At 39.7% G+C, this 19328-nt stretch overlaps 1 protein-coding gene across 1 annotated transcript in view; it reads right to left on the reverse strand.

Annotated features, from left to right (window-relative positions):
- ugp2a (UDP-glucose pyrophosphorylase 2a) overlaps positions 1-19328 on the reverse strand; it is a 166497-nt gene that overhangs the window by 146473 nt on the left and 696 nt on the right. The window lies entirely within an intron of this gene.

A 19328-nucleotide genomic window follows, 5' to 3' on the forward strand; every position in this document is an offset into this window, starting at 1 on the left:
AGGGATAGAAAAAACGTGAGGTGCACCTGTGCGATGAGAGGTGCCGACGAATGCTGGATGGACCACAGACTAGTCCGCTCGTGTATGGATATCGCTCTGAGGAACAAATTCCGAAAAACCTCCAGGCCTGTACGGAAGAAGTTAAACACACTGAAACTGAAGATTCCACTAGAAAAGGAAAACTTTCAGACTTGTCTCATCTCATCTCATTATCTCTAGCCGCTTTATCCTTCTACAGGGTCGCAGGCAAGCTGGAGCCTATCCCAGCTGACTACGGGCGAAAGGCGGGGTACACCCTGGACAAGTCGCCAGGTCATCACAGGGCTGACACATAGACACAGACAACCATTCACACTCACATTCACACCTACGGTCAATTTAGAGTCACCAGTTAACCTAACCTGCATGTCTTTGGACTGTGGGGGAAACCGGAGCACCCGGAGGAAACCCACGCGGACACGGGGAGAACATGCAAACTCCACACAGAAAGGCCCTCGCCGGCCCCGGGGCTCGAACCCAGGACCTTCTTGCTGTGAGGCGACAGCGCTAACCACTACACCACCGTGCCGCCCCTTTCAGACTTGTTTAAATGAAAATTTGCAGCAGCTTATCTCTACCGATGTTGACCCTGGCAGTGTTCACGAGCACTGGAGCTCGCTGAAATCTGCCATTATCGAAACATGTACCCAAACAATTGGCACTCACAAACGAGTGAATGAAGATTGGTTTGATCAAAATGATCCTGAAATCCAAGAGCTTTTGGACAGAAACGTCGTGCCTTCGTATCTTGGCAAGATGATCATGATAATTCTGCTAAACACAAGAAATTCTCCGACCTCAAAGCTAAGGTGCAAGTACGCATCGTAGAAATGAAAAATAAATGGTGGTCTGATAAGGCCTCCCAAATTCAAGGTTTCGCCAACAGTAACGACATGAGAAGTTTCTTTCAGGACACAAAGGCGTTATATGGACCAATAAAGACTGGCCTGGCTCCCCTGAAAGCGGAAGATGGCTCACTGCTCAAGGACAACGCATCAATCATGGCAAGATGGAAAGAACACTTTGACAAACTTCTGAATCGTAAAACCACAATTACTGCAGAGCCTATAAGTCAGATCCCTCTTCTTCCCGAAAGAACTGAACTTGCTGCCCTGCCGAGTCTCCAAGAAGTTGCCTGGGCTATTATGAGCCTGAATAATAACAAGGCTTATGGACCTGACGGCATCCCTGCTGAAGTGTATAAAGCTGGGGGGCCTGCCCTAACCACTCAACTGACGAAGTTTCTTCAACATGTTTGGGAGGATGAAGCTCTACCAAACGAACTAATAAACGTGATGATTGTTGTGTTATTCAAAAAAGGGGACAGATCAGACTGCGGCAATTACTGTGGCATTGCGCTGCTGTCTCACACCGGCAAGATCTTGGCAAGGGTCCTCATCACTCATTTCCAACCACTTAGCGAATCGATTCTTCCAGAATCACAATGTGGCTTTCGACCAGAACGTGTCACAATTGACATGATCTTTGTGGCCAGACAACTGCAAGAGAAGTGCGTCGAGCCGCGGCAGCCCCTGTTTATGGCCTTCATTGACTTGACCAAAGCTTTTGATTCCCTGAACCTTGAAGCTTTGTGGAAAATTCTGAAACAGCTGGGCTGCCCAGACAAGTTTCTCAAGATGCTGCGATTGTTGCATGATGGCATGACTGCCACTGTGCTGTACAATAACTCAGAAACGGACGCTTTCCCCATTGTGACCGGTGTCAAGCAAGGTTGTGTCTTGGCACCCTCCCTTTTTGACGTCTACCTCTTCGCGGTCATTGTTCTCATCAAAGACCAACTCCCTGCCGGTGTCACAGTCAGATACCGGTTTGATGGAAGTATTTTCAATCTGAGCCGGCTCAAGGCAACCACAAAAGTCCAGAAAATAAAAATGAATGACCTACAATATGCCGATGACTGCGCCGTTGTAGCCATGTCGGAAAAGGACCTACAGGATACCCTCAATCTCTTTAACTCAGCCTATAAGCTGCTTGGCCTCCAAATGAACAAAACAAAGATGAAGATTTTGTTTCAACCTGCTCCTGGCCAGCAGGCTCCCATGGCAAATATTCAACTAGATGGGGAAAAACTGGAATCTGTTGAACACTTCTGCTATCTCATTTCCCAATCCCTCCCTGTCTCTCTCTCTCCTGCTCATTTCCTGTATCTACACTGTCCTATCCAATAAAGGTGAAAAAAAGCCCCAAAACATATCTTTAAAAAAAAAAAATCACTAGAAGGCATTAGTTGTTCCAGAGGTCACCATCATGTAAAAAGTGGTTCTTGACTGGTTTACTGTGCTTAGTGTAATATTACTGCATTATATCTCAGGTCACAAATCTGTCCCAGTCAACATATCAGCCTGAGATCAGTTTCTGTTGATGAAAATGTCAGGAAACATCAGGACTCTACTCCTCCATGTTGATGTGGTGGTACCACCAAGAGTACCTCATTTGTAAGTATATTTCATCTGGAAACGTGAACACAGTATATCTTTACAAATGTGGACACCATACAAGCTTGGACTGGACCTGGTTTTGGAGAGTGTCCTTAGATTATGAGGCTAATATAGTTAACAAATAGTTGAAGCCTCCATGTCAACCTCAAATTTTAGCCTTATAGCATAAAATTTAGCAGCATAACACACTCAGAGGAAAGCGCTATCTACCCTCTTCTACATACATGAGCTCACAGATGCCTGTGATTGGCTGGTGTTACTATGAATGACAAGGGAAAGAGACAGTATGTCCCTCCCACACAGAAAGCACAGCTAATTTTGCTATACTGGTTTCTTAGTCAAACCCTGTGTCTGAAATCACTCACTTGTTCACTACTCCCTACTCCCTATATAGGGAATTACTATATAGAGGACTATATAGTGAGCTCCTTGGTAAAATGAAAAAACACTTTCGGACACTACTCCGTCATGCTGGTATTTACGCCATTACTGTCGCACAATTAAAACATGCCAGATCAGTCGGCTGGTGGGTTTCAAAATAATAAATACTAATAAATAATAATTCAGGCGGCACGGTGGTGTAGTGGTTAGCGCTGTCGCCTCACAGCAAGAAGGTCCTGGGTTCGAGCCCTGGGGCCGGCGAGGGCCTTTCTGTGTGGAGTTTGCATGTTCTCCCCGTGTCCGCGTGGGTTTCCTCCGGGTGCTCCGGTTTCCCCCACAGTCCAAAGACATGCAGGTTAGGTTAACTGGTGACTCTAAATTGACCGTAGGTGTGAATGTGAGTGTGAATGGTTGTCTGTGTCTATGTGTCAGCCCTGTGATGACCTGGCGACTTGTCCAGGGTGTACCCCGCCTTTCGCCCGTAGTCAGCTGGGATAGGCTCCAGCTTGCCTGCGACCCTGTAGAAGGATAAAGCGGCTAGAGATAATGAGATGAGATGAGATGAAATAATAATTCAAAATAATAAAAAATGTGTTTTTGTGATAAATCCATATTATACTGAGTGTACTTCCTACATTAATCAATACAAAGTCCCTGCATCTTTCAGTTCTTTTAAATCAAGGCTGAATACTTTCTTCTTTGCCGCTGCCTTTTATTAAATCACATTTGAGACTTTTAATTTGATTTCTTTCAGCGCAACCGAAATGCATGATGGGATATATTGCTTTGGTTAGTGACCATCGTTGTACGCTACTTTTCGTGACACATTGTGGGATACTTTGAGTGCACTATATAGGGTGTAAATAATCCTCACTAAGGTTTCGGACAGCACTACCAAATGGCGTCCTCACCATATAGTGCCCTATATAGTGAGTAGGGAGCGATTTCAGACAAAGGGACAGATTGCTGGGTATTGGGGGGGTAGGAGGGTTTGTGATGCTTTTCTGTTCCACTACTCAGGAGGCACAAACGCATCTGTCTAAACCATCACACGCTCTTGTTACTGATGTGTTCCTGACACTGTATGACACACTGATATGTATAAAAAATGGAGACAAATTTGTTGCAGAAGTTAAACCAGTCGTAGCTCCATCTTGAAACCGAATCTCATTCTTCCTCAGAACAGCTAGTGGGCGTGGCTTAACCGAATGCCAGAAGTGTTTCTGTTGATAATACAGCTCACATATGAGTTTTATATTTATTTTTACTCTCATGTCTGTAAACTTCCCTTAGTTTCCGTGTTAGCTATGTGGACGCCAGAACTTCAGTGCCAAAGTAAATTAGCAAACGTAAGTCGATGCGCTTCGTCAGTGACGGATGTAATACGAATGTTTTACAGTGTCACGCTTCAGCGGTACGGGTTGTGGTGCAATCAGAGAAGTAGCAGCTCTCTTTTTATTTCTGAGGCTGAATTATTTACACACACACACACACACACACACACACACACACACACACACACACACACACACACACACACACACACACAGGGACTCTGACACACTACAGCACCATTTGCATGCCGTACTGGGCTGATGAAAAGAAAGAAAGAAGAAGAAGAACAACAACAAGTTTAATTTATATCACACCTTTCACCAACCCAAGGACCCTCTACAGAGTAATTGCACTCCAGAAAGAGAAGCAAATCAACCAAATGAAGACGTAACAGGTAAGAGACACAGAAAAGGAACACAACACAATCACCCGAAACACAAAGACAGCAGACGAGCTCAAAGCATTGAGAAAGAACGAGCAGTTAGTGATCAGGAGAGGAGCGAGAACAGAGAGAGAAGATTCGAGATGAGTCTTGGATTTGGAGAGAGATGAACACTCACAAAGACGCTGACAGAGAGAATTCCACAGCTTGAGGGCTGTGACCCTAAATGCCCTGGAACCCATGGTGGATAGTTTAAACTTGGGGATGGATAACAGGCCGGAAGATGAAGCTCTGAGAGTGTGAATGGGAGAGTAGGGCTGAAGTAATTCCATTAGTTATGGAGGAGTGTAGACAGGGAGATATAGAACAGGGAGCCAGTGGAGGTTCTGGAGGTTCTGGAGGATGGGGGTGATGTGTGCCGAGTGTTTAGTGTGGGTCAGGACTCTGACTGCAGGGTTCTGAATATACTGAAGCTGAACAATGGACTTGGCTGGGAGACCAATGAACAGAGCATTACAGTAATCCAGTCGCGATGGTCGAGTCTCTATCATGATGAAATGTAATGAAAAGAGAACAAGGCAAGAAAACAAGTAAGAAGGAAGGAAGTGTTCACTGTGATGAGGATGGTCGTACACGGTCCCAGTGATGATTGGAGATGAAGGGAGTGAAGGTGATTACAGGAGTTTATAGAGGAATAAAGGAGGTCAATGTGTTTAAACTCCAAGGTGCAAAGTCTAAACAACATGAAGTGTCATGAACATGTGAACTTCCATCATCTGAAAGACCTTATCCAAAGAGGAGAGGAAAGGAGAAAAGAGAAGAGAAGAGAAGAGAAGAGAGGAGAGGAGAAAAGAGAGAAGAGAAAAGAAGAGAGAAAAGAGAAGAGAAAAGAGAAGAGAAAAGATGAGAAGAGAAGAGAAAAGAAGAGAAGAGAAAAGATGAGAAGAGAAGAGAAGAGAAGAGAAGAGAAAAGATGAGAAGAGAAGAGAAAAGAAAAGATGAGAAGAAAAAAGATGAGAAGAGAAGAGAGAAGAGAAAAGATGCGAAGAGAGAAGAGAAGAGAAAAGAGAAGAGAATAGAAGAAAAGAGAAAATAGATGAGAAGAGAAAAGGTGAGAAGAGAAGAGAAGAGAAGAGAAGAGAAGAGAAGAGAAGAGAAAAGAAGAAAAGAGAAAAGATGAGAAGAGAAGAGAAGAGATGAGAATAGATGAGAAGAGAAGAGAAGAGAAGAGAAGAGAAGAGAAGAGAAAAGAAAAGAAAATATGAGAAGAGAAGAGAAGAGAAGTAAATGGATGTAAATGATGTCATTGAAGTCCATTATGATACACAGTTAAATAAATAAATAAATAATGTCAGAAAAATATTGACTCAGAGGTTATTATTTATTTTTGCAGTGTCTTTATAGAATTAATTTATTTACTAAATGAAAGAAAAAATTCAAAATGAAGGAACGTAATGAAAATAAAACAAGAAAAGAAAGAAAGAAGAAAAAAGGGAAAAAGCAATAAGAAGTGAAACACGACGCGATGGTAAATAAACAAAATCTGTTATTTTGGTAAATTGTGTAGAAATGGCGAGTGGAATAAAACGGTGTTTGGTTCTAAAGATGATCATTTTCTCCATTAGACAGAAAGCCAGCTGGTGGTGAGTCGAATCCCTGAAATCGAACATGAAGCAGATCATCAGTCTTTCAAACTGCATCAGTAAAGGGAGGCTCAAAACTTAAAAACACACACAAAAAGAAACACGACTCGTACAAAAATGGATTAAAAAAAAAAAAAGATTTGATTTGATTCCGTTTCCACGCGCTGCTGGAGCTCCGGCAGTGAACACACAGGGTGTCGGGGAGAAGCTGCTCAGACCTCAAAACATTCTGAGGCTTTTTCAGTCGAGCTGCACCAAGGAATCCATTTCTGATGATCGTTTTCATGATGACAAGAAAATATAAAGAACAAACAGCGGGAGAAAATAAAAACATTTGAATAAAAGTCAGAACAGATAAGAACTGCCCAAACAAACAAACAAACAAACAAATAAACACCAGAATTTCATGCTGACAAAAAAATGGTGTTCTTTCGTTCTTTCTTTCCAATTCTCAGCTGTTTTGGATTTTATTAATTTTTTGAAGTTTCAGCGAGATATTCTTTCTTTATGTTTCTTTGTCATCATGAAAATCAATCAATCAATCAATCAATCAATCAATCAATTTATTTATTTATTAATTTATGTGTAATATTCACTGTTTTGGATTTTATTCATTTTTTAATTTCTTCATCTCGATATTCTTTTTTTTATTTTTTCTTGTCATCCTGAAAATTATTTATTTATTTATTTGTTTGTTTGTAATATTGACTGTTTTGGATTTTATAATTTTTTAAAATTATTTTCATCTGAATATTATTTTTATATTTTTTCTTGTCATCATGAAATTTTATTTATTTATTTGTAATTCACAATTGTTTTTGATTTTATTCATTTTTTAATTTTCCTCTGGACATTCTTCTTTTATTTTTTATCTTGTCATCATTAAAATTTCTTTCTTTCTTTCTTTCTTTCTTTCTTTCTTCATGCATAACTGTTTTGGATTTTATTCATTTAATAAAACCTTTCATTTTGATATTCTTTTTAAAATTTTTTTTTCATCACCATGAAAATGTTTATGTATGTATTTATTTATTTCTGTGTAATATTCACTGTTTTGGATTTTATTCATTTTTAAAATGTTCATCTTGATATTCTTTTTTTTTATTTTTTCTTGTCATCATGAAATTTATTTATTTATTTGTGTGTAATATTTGACTTTTAGATTTTATAATTTTTTTAATTATTTTCATCTGAATATTCTTTTTATATTTTTTCCTGTCATCATTAAAATTTTTATTTATTTATTTGTAATTCACAATTGTTTTTGATTTTATTCATTTTTTAAACATTTCCTCTGGACATTCTTCTTTAATTTTTAACCTTGTCATCATTAAAATTTCATTCTTTCTTTCTTTATGTGTAATATTCAACTGTTTTGTATTTTATTCATTTAAAAAAAATTAATCTCGATCTTCTTTTTAAAAATGTTTTTCATCAATGAAAATTTTTATGTATGCATTTATGCAGTTATTTATTTCTGTGTAATATTCACTGTTTTGGATTTTATTCATTTTTTTATTTTCATCTGAATATTCTTTTTATATTTTTTCTTGTCATCATGAAAATTTATTTATTTATTTAGTTAGTTAGTTAGTTAGTGTGTAATATTTGACTTCTGGATTTTATTTATTTATTTATTTTTATTTTCATCTTGACATTGTCATCATTAGAATTTCTTTCTTTCTTTGAGGAAGAAATTGAATCACATTAAAACAATAAACATAAAGCAGACTGAAATGCATTTATTAGTGTAACGATACTGGAAACACACACACACACACACACACTGTTTGGACTCTGGAACATTTTGCCTTGTTCTCTGCTCTGTACTAAACCCGTGTGTGTGTGTGTGCAGGCAGGAAAGCAGTGTGTAAGTGATGATGATGATGGTGTGAAATAAATAAAGTGTTTTGTTTCCTCCAGCAGTAATGAGCCTCTGAAACAGGTGTCTGCTGGTAAATCAGTGAACTGAGCGCTTTAAGCCTGGCAGAAGATTAGCGGCGCTGTTTGGAGCAGATTTACTGCAAATCCCGAGCTGTTTGTCTCTCACACACACACACACACACAGGCATGTTTATCCAGCTGCCCCACGTCTCGGGGGGGGCGACAAACAAACACGGCAAGTTGTTAATTACAACAGGGATTGGTTCTTATTTGGGTTTTATCACTAAACTCTCACTCAGGAAGCGGAAACGTGTCGATTCGTGCATTGATGCGATTGAACAGGTGTCCGAATACTTTTGCCCAGACAGCACCCAAACTTCCCGTGTTAAATTGCACGTGTAATATTTCCACTCTTCACACGCTGCCACACGTGACCACATGGGATGATTCACCTGAGGTCACCTGACTTGAATTCCGAGGGTGTGGGTGTGTGTGTGCAAGTTCAGGGATCACATGTCAATCACACACAGTATTATTCACACGGTGTCATATGAACAAAGTAAAGAAAAGAAAAGAAAGAGACATGCAAATGTGCATTTCAGTATTTTATTATGTCCTGAAATGACTTCACGGGATTCCAGAGAGAATCCCAGACCACACATTATGTCGCAAAACACTTAAGCCAGTATCTCACTAGGCTGCGACAGCCCACGACTAGTTGGAGACACAACAATTGCGATAAAATATGCAAATTAGCGACAATTTTCACTTGGAATCGCACTAAATTGATATTCGCATATTTTACCGCAATTGTTGTGTCTTCAACTAGTCGCAGGCCGTCGCAGCCCGGCTTTCCCTCGGCAGGCAGGGAAGTAGATGAAGCCTCATGGAAACTGACTTGAGAAGGGTTCGCGACGGCTTTGCGACACCAGCGACGCATTTGCAGCTATTTTGAGAGAAATTTTGTCGCACAAATTTTTTGAACATGTTCAAAATTTCAGCGACGAAGGAGCGACACTTTGCGACTCATGCGAGGAAACTGAGAAGCCCCGCGAATGTTTCAAGACACTTTTGAAACTCTCTCACGAATGACGTTCTCAATTTGTCGCAAGCTGTCGCAGCCCAGTGAGATACTAGCTTAAAAGTCTGATGCTGAGGTCTCACAGATCCGTGGCCACTGTGGCAGATTTTATAGGTGATTTTATCCATCACATAAATTTGGGCGGAGTAAATATGCAAATGAAGCCATGGTAGCTGCAACAGGAGCGATAGAAGATGGCGGTAAAACCAATGGCGGGAGCGACGTATAGCGATGTATCATCTTATGGCAACGATGGCGGTGTGTACGGTTTTCACGGCTGCAGTACGGCATAGCCACAGCAAGATGAAATAAGCCACGCCCTCTGGACAAACTTTTCACTTTCTGCAGTGAACATTTTGAGCTTGATGTTGTCACGGTAACCCACAGTAGCCCATGTAGGCCTCACGTAGGCCTCAAGGATGCTCACATACACCTTTACAGTTGCGATGGATGAATTCATCCGGCGCTTGACCTACGGCAATTTTCAACATGACGTAACTTTCTGGAGATGGAAGCCACACCCTCCTGGTTGTCAAAATAGCTCCCTGGCTCTCACATATTCCAACAGAAGGGCATGGAACGCGTATTGGTTGACCTCAAAATCATCTACAATTAAGTGATTCCAGCTATGTGAGACCTTAGGTTTAGTATATTATGTTTAGTGTGTATTGCATTCTATCTATCTATCTACAGTTAGGTCCATATATATTTGGACACTGACACAAATTTTGTTTTTTTACCTGTTTACTGAAACATATTCAAGTTATAGTTATATAATGGACATGGACATAATGTCCAGACTTTCAGCTTTCATTTGAGGGTATCCACATTAAAATTGGATGAAGGGTTTAGGAGTTTCAGCTCCTTAACATGTGCCACCCTGTTTTTAAAGGGACCAAAAGTAATTGGACAATTGACTCAAAGGCTATTTCATGGGCAGGTGTGGGAAATTCCTTCATTATGTCATTCTCAATTAAGCAGATAAAAGGCCTGGAGTTGATTTGAGGTGTGGTGCTTGCATTTGGAAGATTTTGCTATGAAGAAAACATGCGGTCAAAGGAGCTCTCCATGCAGGTGAAACAAGCCATCCTTAAGCTGCGAAAACAGAAAAAAACCATCCGAGAAATTGCTACAATATTAGGAGTGGCAAAATCTACAGTTTGGTACATCCTGAGAAAGAAAGAAAGAAAGAAAGAAAGAAAGCACTGGTGAACTCATCAATGCAAAAAGACCTAGAAGACAACAGACACAGAAGACAACAGTGGTGGATGATCGCAGAATAATTTCCATGGTGAAGAGAAACCCCTTCACAACAGCCAACAAAGTGAACAACACTCTCCAGGAGGTAGGAGTATCAATATCCAAATCTACCATAAAGAGAAGACTGCATGAAAGTAAATACAGAGGGTTCACTACACGGTGCAAGCCACTCATAAGCCTCAAGAATAAAAAGGCTAGATTGGACTTTGCTAAAAAACATCTAAAAAAGCCAGCACAGTTCTGGAAGAACATTCTTTGGACAGATGAAACCAAGATCAACCTATACCAGAATGATGGAAAGAAAAAAGTATGGTGAAGGCATGGTACAGCTCATGATCCAAAGCATACCACATCATCTGTAAAACACGGCGGAGGCAGTGTGATGGCTTGGGCATGCATGGCTGCCAGTGGCACTGGGTCACTAGTGTTTATTAATGATGTGACACAGGACAGAAGCAGCCGGATGAATTCTGAGGTATTCAGAGACATACTGCGTGCTCAAATCCAGCCAAACTGATTGGTCGGCGTTTCATAATACAGATGGACAATGACCCAAAACATAAAGCCAAAGCAACCCAGGAGTTTATTAAAGCAAAGAAGTGGAATATTCTTGAATGGCCAAGTCAGTCACCTGATCTCAACCCAATTGAGCATGCATTTCACTTGTTAAAGACTAAACTTCAGACAGAAAGGCCCACAAACAAACAGCAACTGAAAATCGCTGCAGTAAAGGCCTGGCAGAGCATTAAAAAGGAGGAAACACAGCGTCTGGTGATGTCCATGAGTTCAAGACTTCAGGCAGTCATTGCCAACAAAGGGTTTTCAACCAAGTATTAGAAATGAACATTTTATTTACAATTATTTAATTTGTCCAATTACTTTTGAGCCCCTGAAATGAAGGGATTGTGTTTAAAAAATGCTTTAGTTCCTCACATTTTTATGCAATCATTTTGTTCAACCCACTGAATTAAAGCTGAAAGTCTGAACTTCAACTGCATCTGAATTGTTTTGTTCAAAATTCATTGTGGTAATGTACAGAACCAAAATTAGAAAAATGTTGTCTCTGTCCAAATATTTATGGACCTATCTATCTATCTATCTATCTATCTATCTATCCTAACTGATGTTTCAGCATATCAGTATCTAAGTGCATCTAAAATCTCATCAGCTTCTTCCATAAAGGCACTTTCACTGTAAGATAAATAAAGTGCCTCATATGGCTCATAATATGCCTGGACAGTGTTTCACTGCAAAGCGCCCTCTAGTGGGCCGCAAATTTTTATTTCAACTTGAAGCTAATTTTTACTCATAGTAGAGTACAATTGCTAGGTTGCATCCGTTGTCACAGCCGCCTCTGGTCACACTATAGCTCGTGATGGGCTGCTTTGCAATGGGTTATCGATGAAAATGAGACGTTTTGATGGCTATATCCGTGTGAAATAAAAGTTGTGGTCACACAGCAGGTGAACACTTGACTGCCGCGCCTTTGCATGCTTGAGTTTGGTGCAGCTCAAGTGGCCGTGCTCGCTCACAGAGCACGTCGTGTGCTTGCTTGGGACCCGGTCATTATGGGAAACACCTGATACTGATTTCAGCACAATCAGCACACGCAGATACAGACTCTGTTTTCACAGAGGCTTTGTGAAGCATCGTCATTTTCTCGCCATGTTTATATTTCTCGTCTGTTTAAATATGATTCTGCTTTTGTAAATATCACGCCTGTTAATAAACACTCTTCTTGCACTTAGATCCGTCTACCGCCGTCTATCTTGTTGTGTCCTGATCCCCAGATCTTTAATAAAAAGTCGTACTCCTCCATGCTCTTCCAGGTTTTCATCTGTGTGTCCGTGTAGAACGATGTCTGCACCACAGCACCTGGTAGTCTGAGATGTCGGGGAAATTGACTCATAGGAAAAATCCTTCTTTGTTCACCGTGTAAGGATCTAATCCCATTGAGTGGTTTCTATATCCGCTTCTTGGTTTTAATAATTTGCTTGTTTTGCTGAACACAAACATGGCAATAAGTTCTTGTGTTAATGGACCAGACTCCACTTTTGGATCATTAATCCCTTTTGACTGAGAATGCCCTGCGTACATGGTTGTATGTTCACTTCTGGTAGATCCATACAGTTTTAAATATAAATACAATACCTACAATTAAAAACATTGTTTTTATTGCATTTATTTAATTCCTGGGCTCCCATCTGTAACAGGGAGAAATGTTGCATCCCATTAATACACTTTACAATAGATTATTAGATTCTAATAGAATAGATGAGCCAAAATAATTGGGGATTTTTTTTTATTTTAATGGGCCCCGACTCGTTACAAGTATGAATAGGTGGGTGTTGAAGTACAAAAGGTTGAGAACCCCTGATTTGTGCTACCTTTAAAGTGCTGATGACACGAACATGACTCTATGCAATTACTTAAATAAACTATACAACATGGCAAACATGTTAGATTTCTGTTATAATTATGTGAAAAGAAGCTGTTGTTACGCGAATATCCAACTTTTAATTGCACAGCGCAAGAAAACTGGGTCCGTGGCTCGCGGCCATGTTGTGACGTCAGCGGAAGAACACGCTGCGGTTCACTGGCTGTTCTACTCAATGGAAATGGCGCATGAAAACGCCGGTGAACTCTCAAGTGCTAGCTCTTCAACAACCAAATACTGGTACTTTAAGCAGTGATCATGATGGCATGATTTTATCTGATTTTAAATAAATGAGATTGATAATAATGTGAATGTTCACAACTAGTACATACAAACTCTGCAGCTTCAGATTCAGCAGCTGCGTCATACTCCGCAAAAACATCAGCAAGAACCTACAATATAAATAGAAATGCAATACACTAAGCTCAAATGACTTTTGGAAAGTATAATTTCTACATTTTTTCTACATATTCTTGAAGTCGGTCATCGGGGTACTTGCTACCGTTCCCTAACAACGCATGGCAAAGGGTAAAGTGTAGTGTTGCTACGAGTACTTGCTAAAGCCTCCGGTGGAAGATCCTCGATGTGCTGATAAGACATCCAGTTTTATATAACACACAAGTGTCACGATAATCACAAAAGAGATGCAAATTGTTAAAATACCTCATTTTTAAGCAATCACGTATTGATCTCTTCCGAATAGAATCTATGATAGCCTACCCTCTTTACCCTTTGCCTCTCATTGCTAGGCGGCAGTTAGATGAAAGCCGCAAGCTTTCACAAGCAAATACATGACTGATATCACGCCGACTTTATGATTACATTTATGATTATCATGAATGTGTACTCTATGATGTGTACTCTATGATGTGTACTCTATGAGCGCTCTGGAGCGAGTCACTTCCAAGATGGCCGCGCAGACCGCATGGTTACTATTTTTAGCATCATGTCGGAGCACTCTATAGCTCTACGTACCTTTATCTTATGTCGTTTCTCAACACATGTTCTGACAGTTGGACTGTCTTTGAAGGAGTCGGCTTGTCCCAGGCGACTGCTGGATCCGGCATAGCTACTAGTAGACCCTGTCTACTGTATGTCTACTGTAGGCACTGCTGATGGTAGCAGCACACATTTGTGCTGAACTGAACACCCAAGAGATTCCTTTAAGCTGGGAAGGGTGTCAAAACAATCCAAATCGAAGTGTTCAGAGCACAGGACGGATGTTGGTGAGGGCTCCCACTTGTCACGAGTGCGCCTGACTTGCTTCACCCACTTCGCATGCAGCTCGGGATCTCTGGGAAACTTGAATAAACTTACCCCATCCTTGTGGGTTTTGGAGCAAAAGCCGGCAACACAACGCGAAGGCATAATAACTATATATATATATATATATATATATATATATATATATATATATAGTATTTTTATTATACATTATTATACATTATATATATATATATATATATATATATATATATATATATATATATATATATATATATATATATATATAATGTATAATAATGTCTAATAAAAATACTAATAATGATAAACTGAACACCTGCCGCATCAACAACAAACTTGTAAGTTAGGAGGAAGGTTCTTTCGCTGATGTCATATAGCTCCTCCTCCTCTTTCGTCTCCTGGGTGCTGCAGCCCCGTCAAATTTGCCCAAATAGCCACATTTTTTATCATAACTTGTAAAATAGGCGCCTCCGTGAATTAATATATGGATCATCGGGAATTACTTTTTATGTTATAAAACATCGCCAAAGATGTCAAAAATGTGTCATCAGCACTTTAAAGGGGAACTGCATTTTTAAACTTGCTTTATTTCTTAATTAGCATGTTATTCAATTCTGTTTTCGCTTTTAGTAAACTTATATCGTGACTCATATTGGCAACTAATTGCAAATAAATATTATACTTATCAGCCTATCTGGTTTTTAGGCATGTTGAATTTAGTTTGTTTGGCCCACGGCAGGCGTCGCTTATCCGCGCGATCTTCACAAGACTTGTGCGAGACTTCGAAACGTCAAGTGTCACCCAGGTGTCAGTGCTGCCATTTTGAAAACTGTTTTCCAAACGAAATATTGCACAAAAATGAGTTTAAATGACGATTACTGCCTACTTTTTTCAAACATTCCTGATTGCTATCAAAACAAACAAAACATCCGGCTTGATTATATTAGCATTTGAAAGAGGGTGCGCGCGTCTTTTGACAACCCCTGTGTCCAAAATTGCTCCCTACTCACTATATAGGGCACTATATAGTGAGGACGCCATTTTGTAGTGCTGTCCAAAACCTTAGTGAGGATTATTTACACCCTATATAGTGCACTCAAAGTATCCCACAATGCATCACAAAAAGTAGTGTACAACGATGGTCACTAACCAAAGCACTATATCCCATCATGCATTGCGGTCGCGCTGAAAGAAATCAAATTAAAAGTCTCAAATGTGATTTAATAAAAGGCAGCGGCAAAGAAGAAAGTATTCAGCCTTGATTTAAAAGAAGTGAAAGTACTTTGTATTGATTAATGTGGGAAATGCGCTCAGTATAATATGGATTTATCACAAAAACACACACATGGATTTATTATTTTGAAACCCACCAGCCGACTGATCCGGCACGTTTTAATTGTGCGACAGTAATGACGTAAATACCAGCGTGACGGAGTAGTGTCCGAAAGAGTTTGTTCATTTTACCAATGAGTTCACTGTATAGTCCTCTATACAGTAATTCCCTATATAGGGAGTAGGGAGTAGTGAACGAGTGAGCGATTTCGGACACAGGGTTTGATTTGCGCTGTACGTTTTACTTCCGTCCTACGATGTCTCGCACAGGTCTCAACGAATCTTGTTTAAGGCCATTGCTTTGACATATGGACTGATATATTACAGAGCATATTTCACACACTCATAACTCGCTATAGCAGCGACAAAATAGCGATCAGAAATGCATTCTGATATTTAATAAAATTAGATAAATAGAATTTTGATAATTAAAAAAATTTGCCTTTAGTTCTCCTTTAATATACAGCATTCACCTGGAAATGTTAGTGCACCTTTAAAATGGTTTTAAATGGACATTAGGCCTGGTATTTAGAGTAAAGTTTTAAAGGTATACTGCATGCACATTTCTAGCACTTTTCCTAAAAGTGTGACAAGGAAAGGTACTGATCAATAAGTACGCTTTGTTTTGATGTTCTGAGAGTGGAGATGCTAATACAGACTGAACGTTCGAGGGGGAGGGGCTTATTAATCAGAACCTTCTCTGAAAATTGTTTAACTCAGGATTAGGGAAAGTTTTCGGATATTTCAGATTTTTTGGATTTTGAATAATTATTTGAATTAGGATTAGTGTATTAGTATTTTTTTTATTATCAGGCGTATCATGAGATTATTATAGGAGTTGGTTTATATTAGTTGATTTTTCTCTTGTAAATAGTTTGTTTTTATTGCATTGTAAATTGGTACTGAAAATCCCAATTGGAAAATACTACAATTATCGACAGTCCATAATTATCGACACCTTTTCAGATTTACCAATAAAAAACAATTTTACAAAGGTGAGTTTCAGTTCCAAAAGTTATTATTGGTTAATTAATCAAGTGGAAGACCCGCCCCCCTCGCCCTTTGATCTTGTCGTCTGATGATGCAGCTCGTTACCTGAGATGGAATTTTTTTAAACACGATCAGCAATTTTTCAGAAAACCCGGACGTTATCATCGCAGGTAAGCATGGTGGAAAGATCATGGACATGTTTTTACTTCTCAAATTCACTGATATTTCATGATCTCCTCATCAAAACCTACTTTGTTTCTGACTCTTTCATTTGACAGATGCCATTTTGGATCTAAACACGTGTTTGAGAAGTCATGTGTCGTGAGGTGTCGATAATAGTGATCACTTTCCATGACCGGTGTCCACCATTATCGACACCCTGTGGAATTGAGTGACATTTACAACTGTTATGGATCCATCTTTGTGTAACACTGTTGAAGTAGATGAAGCTCTTTAAAAAATTAAAGTGCTGTGATTTTATAAAAAAAAATTTTCTGATCCATAACAGAATGGAATGTTTATAGAGTATTTGGAATCCGATTGCAATAAATAGAATTAGAGCGGAATTAAATTCTTAGCATATAAAAAATTACACGCTTGAAATATTCAGATTTTTCTATTCCATTCAGAAATTATATATATACAGTGGTGCTTGAAAGTTTGTGAACCCTTTAGAATTTTCTATATTTCTGCATAAATATGACCTAAAACATCATCGGATTTTCACACAAGTCCTAAAAGTAGAGAAAGAGAACCCAGTTAAACAAATGAGACAGAAATATTATACTTGCTCGTTTATTTATTGAAGAAAATGATCCAATATTACATATCTGTGAGTGGCAAAAGTATGTGAACCTTTGCTTTCAGTATCTGGTGTGACCCCCTTGTGCAGCGATAACTGCAACTAAACGTTTCCGGTAACTGTTGATCAGTCCTGCACACTGGCTTGGAGGAATTTTAGCCCATTCCTCCATACAGAACAGCTTCAACTCTGGGATGTTGGTGGGTTTCCTCACATGAACTGCTCGCTTCAGGTCCTTCCACAACATTTTGATTGGATTAAAGTCAGGACTTTGACTTGGCCATTCCAAAACATTAACTTTATTCTTCTTTAACCATTCTTTGGTAGAACGACTTGTGTGCTTAGGGCCGTTGTCTTGCTGCATGGCCCACCTTCTCTTGAGAGTCAGTTCATGGACAGATGTCCTGACATTTTTCTTTAGAATTCACTGGTATAATTCAGAATTCATTGTTCCATCAATGATGGCAAGCCATCCTGGCCCAGATGCAGCAAAACAGGCCCAAACCATGATACTACCACCACCATGTTTCACAGATGGGATAAGGTTCTTATGCTGGAATGCAGTGTTTTCCTTTCTCCAAACATAACGCTTCTCATTTAAATCAAAAATTATATTTTGGTCTCATCCGTCCACAAAACATTTGTCCAATAGCCTTCTGGCTTGTCCACATGATCTTTAACAGACTGTAGACAAGCAGAAATGTTCTTTTTGGAGAGCAGTGGCTTTCTCCTTGCAGCCCTGCCATGCACACCATTGTTGTTCAGTGTTTTCCTGATGGTGGACTCATGAACATTAACATTAGCCAATGTGAGAGAGGCCTTCAGTTGCTTAGAAGTTACCCTGGGGTCCTTTGTGACCTCGCCGACTATTACATGCCTTGCTCTTGGAGTGATCTTTGTTGGTCGCCCACTCCTGGGGAGGGTAACAATGGTCTTGAGTTTCCTCCATTTGTACACAGTCTGTCTGTCTGTGGATTGGTGGAGTCCAAACTCTTTAGAGATGGTTTTGTAATGTTTTCCAGCCTGATGAGCATCAGCAACACTTTTTCTGAGGTCCTCAGAAATCTCCTTTGTTCGTGCCATGATACACTTCCACAAACATGTGTTGTGAAGATCAGACTTTGATAGATCCCTGTTCTTTAAATAAAACTGGGTGCCCACTCACACCTGATTGTCATCCCATTGATTGAAAACACCTGATTCTAATTTCACCTTCAAATTAACTGCTAATCCTAGAGGTTCACATACTTTTGCCACTCACAGATATGTAATATTGGATCATTTTCCTCAATAAATAAATGACCAAGTATAATATTTTTGTCTCATTTGTTTAACTGGGTTCTCTTTATCTACCTTTAGGACTTGTGTGAAAATCCGATGATGTTTTAGGTCATATTTATGCAGAAATATAGAAAATTCTAAAGGGTTCACAAACTTTCAAGCACCACTATATATATATATATATATACGGGCGGCACGGTGGTGTAGTGGTTAGCACTGTCGCCTCACAGCAAGAAGGTCCTGGGTTCGAGCCCCGGGGCCGGCGAGGGCCTTTCTGTGTGGAGTTTGCATGTTCTCCCCGTGTCCGCGTGGGTTTCCTCCGGGTGCTCCGGTTTCCCCCACAGTCCAAAGACATGCAGGTTAGGTTAACTGGTGACTCTAAATTGACCGTAGGTGTGAGTGTGAATGGTTGTCTGTGTCTATGTGTCAGCCCTGTGATGACCTGGCGACTTGTCCAGGGTGTACCCCGCCTTTCGCCCGTAGTCAGCTGGGATAGGCTCCAGCTTGCCTGCGACCCTGTAGAAGGATAAAGCGGCTAGAGATAATGAGATGAGATGAGATATATATATACAATTTTTTTTGCAGTTTGTTGTAAATATCTACCACATATTACAATATCAGTAGACATTTTATATTTTGGTTCGAGGAATGAGATGCGACCTTTAACCTGGATGTTCATGTGGTTACGATGTCCATTCCCTGTTGACATTTATTGGTAAACTACAAAACTAGAAATGAATACAAACAACAACGAATGATTAACAAAATGTGATCTAC

Source organism: Neoarius graeffei, chromosome 18, assembly GCF_027579695.1.
Source record: "Neoarius graeffei isolate fNeoGra1 chromosome 18, fNeoGra1.pri, whole genome shotgun sequence".
Classification (NCBI taxonomy): domain Eukaryota; kingdom Metazoa; phylum Chordata; class Actinopteri; order Siluriformes; family Ariidae; genus Neoarius; species Neoarius graeffei.